Consider the following 8,825-nt stretch of genomic DNA (forward strand, 5'->3'; position numbering starts at 1 on the left):
ACCTCATCTCAGGAGAAAATGGGCCACAAATGGACATAGAAAGCCTATTGTTGGGTGTCTGACATTACTTCCTCTTTCCATATGACAACAGGATTCTTGCTTTAGCAGGGGATAATTGAGACCACACATATGATGTTGCTGAAACCTAAAAAGCATGACAACCAAGAAAGGTTCATTGTCAAGTGCTGGGTTTCTCTCCCATTATTGCTACAATGAATGTATTCTTAACATACTCGAATCTTTACCCCCTATTTCACAGGAAAAAGTGAAGACTGCAAATGCTGGAGATCAGAGTCGGAAAGTGTGGTGCTGGAAAAGCACAGCCAGTCAGGCAACATTCGAGGAACAGGAGAGTCGATGTTTTGAACATAAGCTCTTCATCAGGAATTTGGGGTGGGTCCAAAGGGACTGAATGATAACTGGGAGGGCAGTGGAGCTGGGGGAAGGTAGTTCAGAATGTGATAAGTAGATGAAGGTTGGGAGTGATGGTGATAGGTTGGAGAAGAGGGTGGAGCGGATAGGTGGGAATGAAGATGGACAGGTAGGACAGTTCAAGAGGGCAGTGCTGAGTTGGAGGGTTGGATCGGGGGAGGAGAGAGTTGAACAGTTCATCAACTTCACGAGCACCTTCCACCCTGATGTCAAGTTCACCAGGACCATCTTGGATACCGCCCTTCCCTTTCTGGATCTCTCCATCTCCATTTCTGGCAACTGACTCAACACGGACATCTACTTCAAACCCACTAACTCCTACAGTTACCTGGACTGCACCTCCTCCCAGCCTGCTTCCTGTAAAAACACTATCCCTTACACCCAATTCCTCTGCCTCTGCCGCATCTGCTCCCAGGAGGGCCAATTCCACCATAGAATATCCCAGATGGCCTCCTTCTTCAAGGACCACAATTTCCCTCCCACGTAGTCAACGATGCCCTCTAGTGCATCTCCTCCACCTCCTGCATCTCTGCCCTTGTACCCCATCCCTCCAATCCCAACAAAGACAGAACCCACCACCCCTCCTCCACCCGCCCCCACCCCGGTCCTCATCTTCCAGCCCAACAACCTCTAGATACAGCGCACCATCCTCCGCCATTTCCGCCATTTGCAAACAGACCCCACCACCAGAAATATGTTTCCCTCCCCACCACTATCTGTGTTCTGCAGAGGCCGTTACCTCCGCGACTCCCTTGTTAGGTCCATGACCTCCACCAACCTACTCTCCACTCCCAGCACCTTCCCTTGCTACTGCAAGAGGTGTAAAACCTGCACCCACACCTTCCCACTTACCTCCATCCCAGGCTCCAAAGGATCCTTCCACATCCGGCAGAGATATTCCTGCACCTCCACACTGCTGTGTCCAATGCTCTTGATGTGGTCTCCTCTACATTGGGGAGACAGGATACCAACTTGCGGAAAGTTTCACGGAACATCTCTGGGACACACTAACTAAACAACCCCACTGCTCTGTGGCTGAACACTTCAATTCCCACTCCCACTCTGCTAAGGACATGCAAGTCCTGGGCCTCCTCCATCGCTACATTCTAGCCACCTTACGCAAGGAGGAAGAACGCCTCATCTTCCGCCTTACCATCCTCCAACAATACAAGATCAACGTCGATTTCACCAGTTTCTTCACCTTCCCTCCCCCCATTTCATCCCAGATCCAACCCTCCAACTCGGCACTGCCCTTTTGAACTGTCCTACCTGTCCATCTTCATTCCCACCTATCCGCTCCAACCTCTGCTCTGACCTATCACCATCATCCCCCCACCTGCATCTACCTATTGCATTCTCAGCGACTTTACCCCCAGCCCCAAACCCTCCCATTTATCTCTCAGCCCCTGATGAAGAGCTTATGCATGAACATCGACTTTTCTGCTCCTCGGATGCAGCCTGACCAACTGTGCTTTTCCAGTACCACACTTTTTGCCCATATTCACAGCTCATCCTTTCCTGCAGGTACTAATAGCATCTGCACAGTCTCGGCCCTGAACAGATCTGCCAGTCAAGACATCACCTCCTCCTCCAGCTCTGAGGAGAAGGTCACAGATCCCTCTGAGGATGCACTAGCAAGACTAGTGTATCATTTCATTCCGAAACTTCCGCCAGCTCAAATACTGACACCCTGATGGGTACTTTGGTGAGATTAGAGTGGGGAGCACATTCTGGTGAACACATCACTGCTACATCTCTTCAGCTGGTCAAGGAAAAAATGCTCCAGGCCATGGCACTCACAGAGCAAAAGTGAGGATATCTGCTCAGCCATTAAATATTTTATCCAAGTGCACAGAGAGACACAGGAACAGCAGGCAGGTTTCTCAGAGGCATTGGGTAAACTGATTTGCAGGCTGGAGGATTCCACCAATGTTATTTCTGAAGGATAGTCATATTCGACCTAAAACATTTACTCTGTTTCTCTTCCCACAGATGTAGGCAGACTTGTTGAGTTTCTTCAATGCTCCTTGTGTTTATTGCATATAAGGTGTGAACGTTTTCTGATCCAGCATGTGTAGTGAACAGCTCCTAAAGTCATAGAGGCATACAGCACAGAAACAGACCCTTCAGTCCAACTTGTTCATGCCGACCTGCACCCTTATTGCTACTTTGACAACTCCGGTGAGTCTTTCCAGCTGACGAGGCATTGCTTGTGTTTCGCAACTATTAGGTAGATTGACTTTTAGTTTTAAGTGATGTAGTCAAGCAAGTTTGGGGCCAAGAAGTGTAGTCAACACGATAGGTTTGATGCCTAAGATCTACACCTTTTCAGAGCCTTGCCCTTCTTATCTTTGTAATCACCTCCACTATACAACACTGTTCAAAATCTGTGCTTCTCTAATTATTTCTCCTTAGCATTCCTGATTTTTATCGCTCCACATTTGATGGGCGTGCCTTAAGGTGCATGATCTGGAATCCCCAACTTACACCTCTCTATTATTTCTTTTCCCTTTAAGATACTCCTTAAAACCTACATCTTTGAGCAAATATTTCAGCATCTGCCCTAATTTCTGCTAATGTGTCTTGATGCCTTATTTTATGATATGAAACTCCTGTAAAATGCTTTGAGATGTTTTATTAATCAAAATACAAATTATACTTGTTGAGGTATTAAATCTTTCTGTTAAAAAAAGTCATGTGGTAAAACAACAATTGTAAGCGATCCTTATCTATGTGATCCTGCTACGCCTAATAACATCTTTAGCCATTATCCACCAGGCCACACTTCCAAATATAAGTTTAAATGCTTTGGGACAATGTTGTAAGGTGCTTTGTAAATGCAAGTTTTCTCTGTACTCTTTCTGTCTTGGCACACCATCTTCAATCAGTTGAATTTGTTACAATGATGAGTCAGTGCCCTGAAGTACTGTGGATATTTTTTAACCTTTAATTCCAAAACAGATTGCTACAATGACAATAACTCCAGGTGTAAACAACACTTATGTGGGCCCAATAGGATGTAACACCAAAAGGTTTCAAAGTAACTTCAAACAGACTGGGCTGTGATCTCTTGTGACTGCAAAAATGATGAGGGCCTGGTGACTCCTTGCACAACAGCAATCACGCCCCAAACTGCAGACACATTTTATAGCTTTTGCTTTGAAGAATACTCAAGGACAGGAGTTATAAAACCAGTTTCAACTCTATTGGAGCAGACTAGTGGGAGTGAACGCTCTTATGTGCACTGTCCTGGATTCACATGTTAGCATGCTGTGAAGGCCACTGTCAAAGAGCAGTTCCCTGGTTAACTTTGTGTTGACTGTAAAGAAAAATTCTCTCTCCTTCTGAGTACTATAAACCAGCAAAAAAAATCAGGACAAAGGAATTTCCATCAGTCTGCAAAACCAAGAATCTCAAAAGTCATCAGTTAAACTGCCAACTTCAGCACCATGACTGCAACCTAACAATTGCTGCAGAATCACCTTATCTGCTCTTCATGAACAATTCACAGATTGATCCATATTTAGATTTTTTCAAAACTTTGATCGTTATGGACTCACATCTCATTTCTAATTGGTGTTAATGTATGTTGAATTGCTAATTTTGTCATTTTTGTTAATTCAAGAAAACCTGGTTAAATTGGTTCCTTTGAAAACAAACTGTCAGAAAGGAAAGGAAAAGGGCTTTTTTAAAAAAAGAACGAGCCTTGTTGCTATCAACTGAGGGGTCTGGGTGAATAAAGAAGGTGCCTGCTCATCTTTCCTCAACATAGAACTTAACATTTTGGGCTATCCCATCTGGCACAGTAACAAATTGGGGAACTGTGTCTAGGGTCTTGATGTGACAAATTCAGTACAATATCTGCAAATAAATCTTACTCCCTTGTATAATTTAGATAATCACCATGTAAACCTGTGCAGGGACCACTGGGAAACCCAATGCTATTTTTATTGCATTTTTAGCCCCACAGTTTGCAAGATCCATACAACAAATGAGACTGTGAAACTCTACTAACATCACTTTTACACTGGCCATAAGTTTCTTCACCTTTTGGGTTATCACTTAGCATCCAAAATAGCACATGAAATAAGTGAGTGACTGCAGAAATAATCTGTAATTGTGGCATTGAACCAGAATACGCTGTCACAACATCTACATAAATCACTCATGACCCCAGACAATTTAAAACTGTATCATAATTTAAAAATGCAAATGCTGGTTCAGAACAAATCCATTAATTCTGAAAAGTTAATATATCAAGTGTTGCACCTTCAGTAGAACTGAAATCAGGAAAGTAAGGCATTAACAAATAGGTTACAAACATGGATGATGGGTGCAGGTTCACAAAAGGCTTTCAAAGGAAGTTAGATGTCTGGTTCAGGTGGGTGTCAATGGCTTATCTTTCAGATACTGTTGCCTCCTGAAAAATATGTGATTGCATTGGAGGTAATTGGAGATGAGTTTTTTTCTTAAATTGACCCATGGTCTATTTCACGTTTTTTTTCTGCCTCTCTCAGGAGACTACATAACTAATGGAGATATGAAGAGACTGAGGGGATTATCACATTTGTCAATAGTGGAGAACAGGCTCAATAGACTGTCTCGTCACTTTCTGTCCAATGTTTTGTCTGTAATGATAATCTGTTGAATCTCTTCACAATCATATAATTCTGCAGCAGTGAAACAGTTCATTGAGTTGATGTTTTCTTAGCAGGGGCCACCTAGTCTACTTTACTCTCGTGCTTTTTCTCTATGTAAACCATCGATTTTCTTGTGAATGCTTAATGCTTGAGTAACTTCTTTGATACCAAAACATATAATTGCTATTTAACACCAATCCTCACTGGTTCTAGAATTTCATCATCCACTGTCTCTGAAAACTCAGCCAAAGTATCAATTTTCTCCGTTATTACCTCACTATTTACTGCAAGCGTTTTCACATATCCTTCCCGTACATTTATCATGCTGTGTTACTCAGATGCCCATATAAATCTTTGATACTGTCTTATTTTGCTCCTAATTTTCTTTCACATTCTCTGTTAGCAACATAGGAGCAGGTATAGGTCGGTCCCCCCTAATGACTGTTGTAGGTCATAGCCGATCATCTGTATCATTGTTATTTTCCTGTCCTGTCTCCAGTGTCTCCTCCCCCTACTCACTGGGGCAGTGTGCTGGGAAATCAAGCCCCACTATTACCCAGAGTCATTGCAAGTGTAAAAGAATTTAATCAAACTACCCAAAGCCCACAATTTACCTGGCTGATGAACTCAGGTTAAAATAATATTCATCAGATTTCTATACTTAACAAGAAAATAATTGTTTATTTGTCAACAAATTGTCTTTAACCAATGGCAATTAGGAAAGAAAAATTGCTAAATTATAACTCTACAAATTAAATTCTATTCCTTTTTAAATTACCCCCTTCACAAACAGACACATGGATATTAAAGGTTGGGGAAAAAAAAGAAAAAAAATCAGGGAAACGCAGTTAAGTAGCACCAGTCTGGAGCACAGGAGTTGTTGAGTTGTTTCTTTCTTTTATTTTCTAGTTTCATTTAATTACTTCCTGTTAATGCAGGATTATTTGAAGATATTTTATACATCCTTCAAAAGAGGATTTGCAGAGAAATGTGAATGGAAGACACTTAGCTGTTACTGTTAACCTTCTATTACAACTAAACAAAAGAGAGACAAACAGAGAGGCACTTTTTGATGTTTCCTCATTGCCAGCTAGTCATTGATACATTGGTCCCACACAAGGTATTGGCACTAAGTCAAAGAGCCAAACAAAATGTGTTGTTACATGGTTTTCCCTTTGTTCAGAAACGATCAGTCACATGGTGTCCGCTTCTGTTCTTACTGTTTGAGGAACATGTAATATTGCATAAAACTCATGGTGTGCTCCAATAAATATGATTCTAAAGCTGCAGCCAGCTCTTTGCCAATCTCTTTGGTTTAAAACAGCATCTTCCTCTTTTTAGCCTAATTTCAACAATAAAGGGAATTAAAGATGTGGTCTTCGCACTATATTTTTTTGATGTTATTAGCATCTAGAAATCTATTGATCCCTGTCTTGAATATACCCAAAAACTGAACTTCTACAAACATCCAATAGGAAATTGTATACATTCACTACCTTTTCAGTGATGAAATGTCCCTTCAATGTCATCCTAAATAGCCTACTCCTTTCTTCCTTGGTTCACCAGGCGAAGCATACTTTTTGCATCCATCCTGTTTAGCCCTTTAAGAATTTTGTAAATTTCTAGTTGATCACTCCTCATTCTCTAAACTCTAGAGAATACAGGCACAATCTCTTCAATCTCTCTTTAGAGGAAAGTCCTGCCAATGAATGAATTATTCTGTGCTCCATCAATGGCAAATATATCCTTCCTTAGTTAGCCTCTAGCTGCAGCCTCACCAAGGTTCTATGCATTTGAAGCAAGACATCTATAATCCTATTAGGAGAAAGTGAGGACTGCAAATGCTGGAGATCAGAGTCGAGCGTGTGGTGCTGGAAAAGCACAGCAGGTCAGGCAGGAGCATCGATATTTTGGGCCCTCCTGATGAAGGGTTTTTGCCCAAAATGTCGATTCACCTGCTCCTTGGTTGCAGTCTGACCTGCTGTGCTTTTCCAGCACCAAACTCTCGACACTGATCTATAATCCTCTATTCAAATCATCTAATGATAAAGGCCAACATGCCTTTCTAATTCTAGTTGTATCTGCATGTCAGCTTTCAGTGACTTATAAACAAGGACACCAAGATCCCTTTAGATATCAATCTCTCATTTGTTGAGAAATATTCTGCACATCCCTTCCTTTACGAAAGTGTTAGCCTCTCTTCTGCTTCAAACCCCACAACAGAGATCTGAGAACATAATCTCGGCTGACAGTACATTGCCATGACAGATGTATGCTTTCTCAGGCCAACTTAAAAGATCCAGTGGTGTTTTTCAAAGGAGCAAAGTTCTGCCAATGTCTGAACAAACATCAGGAGAGTAAAACCAACCTTCCTTCATCTCTCCAGTGTTAAAAGCCCTAACACACCCAACCCCCTCTTCTTAAGACAAGCCCTCCAATCCAGGCAGCATCCTGTTAAATCTCTTCTGCACCCTCTCTAAAGCATCTACACCCTTCCTATAATGAGGTGACCAGAACTGGACACAATATTCCAAGTGTGGTCTAACCAGGGTTTTTTACAGCTGCAGCAAAACCTTGCAGCTCTTAAACTCAATCACCCGTTAATGAAAGCCAAAACACCATACACCTTCTTAACAACCTATCACCTTGGGTGGCAACTTTGACGGATCTATGTACATGGACCCCAAGATCCCCTTGTTCCTCCACACTGCCAAGAATCTTGTCTTTCCCTCTGTATTCAGCCTTCAAATTTAACCTTCCAAAGTGTATCACTTCACATTTATCCAGGTTGAACTCCATCTGCCACTTCTCAGCCCAGTTCAGCATCCTGTCAATGTCCTGTTGTAACCTCAAAAGCCCTCGACACTATCTACAACACCACTGACCTATGTGTCATCGGCAAACTTACTAAACCACACTTCCACTTCTTCATCCAAGCCATTTATGAAAACTGCAAAGATCGGAGGCCCAAGAACAAATCCCTGCGGGACACCCCTGGTCACCAACCTCCAGTCGCCTAATATTCTGTTGCTTTGCAGCCAGTGTAAATGGATAAATGGGCAAAAACAAAGCAAAGAACTATGAATGCTGGAAATCAGAAACAAAAACAGAAATTACTGGAAATAACTCAGCAGTCTGACAGCATCTGTGGAGAGAAACAGAGTTAATATCTCGAGTCCAGTGACTCTTCTTGAGAACCAAGTGTAGCTAGGGAAACAGTGATATATATGCTGAGGATGGGGTGGGAAGAGACAGCAGAGAGCGGCGCGAGCTGGGCGGAAGTGAAGTTGGAGTGCAGAGCTAGTCGGGAAGGTAAATGATTGATATTTGAGTGGGTGTGTTCTAGACCCCAGGCCCTACATAGTAGGGCCTCCCTCCCATCCTCCTCTTCTAACCTAACTTTAAAGTCCACAGGTAAGCTACTCAGTGTCTTGTTTTGGAGACGAAGTGTAGAGTAATGGCAGCGCAGGCAGTGGAATGTTTCTCCTGCAGGATATTTGAGGTAGGGATGACCACCGATACTCCTGCCGACTTCATCTGCAGGAAATGCAGTCAGATCCTGCTCCTCACAGAACGAGTTAGGGAACTGGAACTGGAGTTGGATGAACTGAGGATTATTCGAGAGGCTGAAAGGGTGATAGATAGAAGCTACAGGGACATAGTTACGCCAGAGAACAGAGGTAGCTGGGTAACAGTTAGAGGTGGGAAGGGGAGGAAGCAGGCAGTGCAGGGATCCCCTGTGGTCATTCCCCT

At 42.7% G+C, this 8,825-nt stretch overlaps 1 long non-coding RNA gene across 1 annotated transcript in view; it reads left to right on the forward strand.

The window, feature by feature from the left end:
• The first annotated feature begins 353 nt into the window (after window positions 1–353).
• Window positions 354–8,825, forward strand: part of LOC122553460 — a 35,590-nt gene continuing 27,118 nt past the window's right edge. The window contains exons 1-2 of the long non-coding RNA XR_006312718.1: window positions 354–393; window positions 2,425–2,613. This is a non-coding gene — a long non-coding RNA (uncharacterized LOC122553460). The remainder of the gene's footprint in view (window positions 394–2,424; window positions 2,614–8,825) is intronic.

The sequence above is a fragment of the Chiloscyllium plagiosum genome, chromosome 10, assembly GCF_004010195.1.
Source record: "Chiloscyllium plagiosum isolate BGI_BamShark_2017 chromosome 10, ASM401019v2, whole genome shotgun sequence".
Classification (NCBI taxonomy): domain Eukaryota; kingdom Metazoa; phylum Chordata; class Chondrichthyes; order Orectolobiformes; family Hemiscylliidae; genus Chiloscyllium; species Chiloscyllium plagiosum.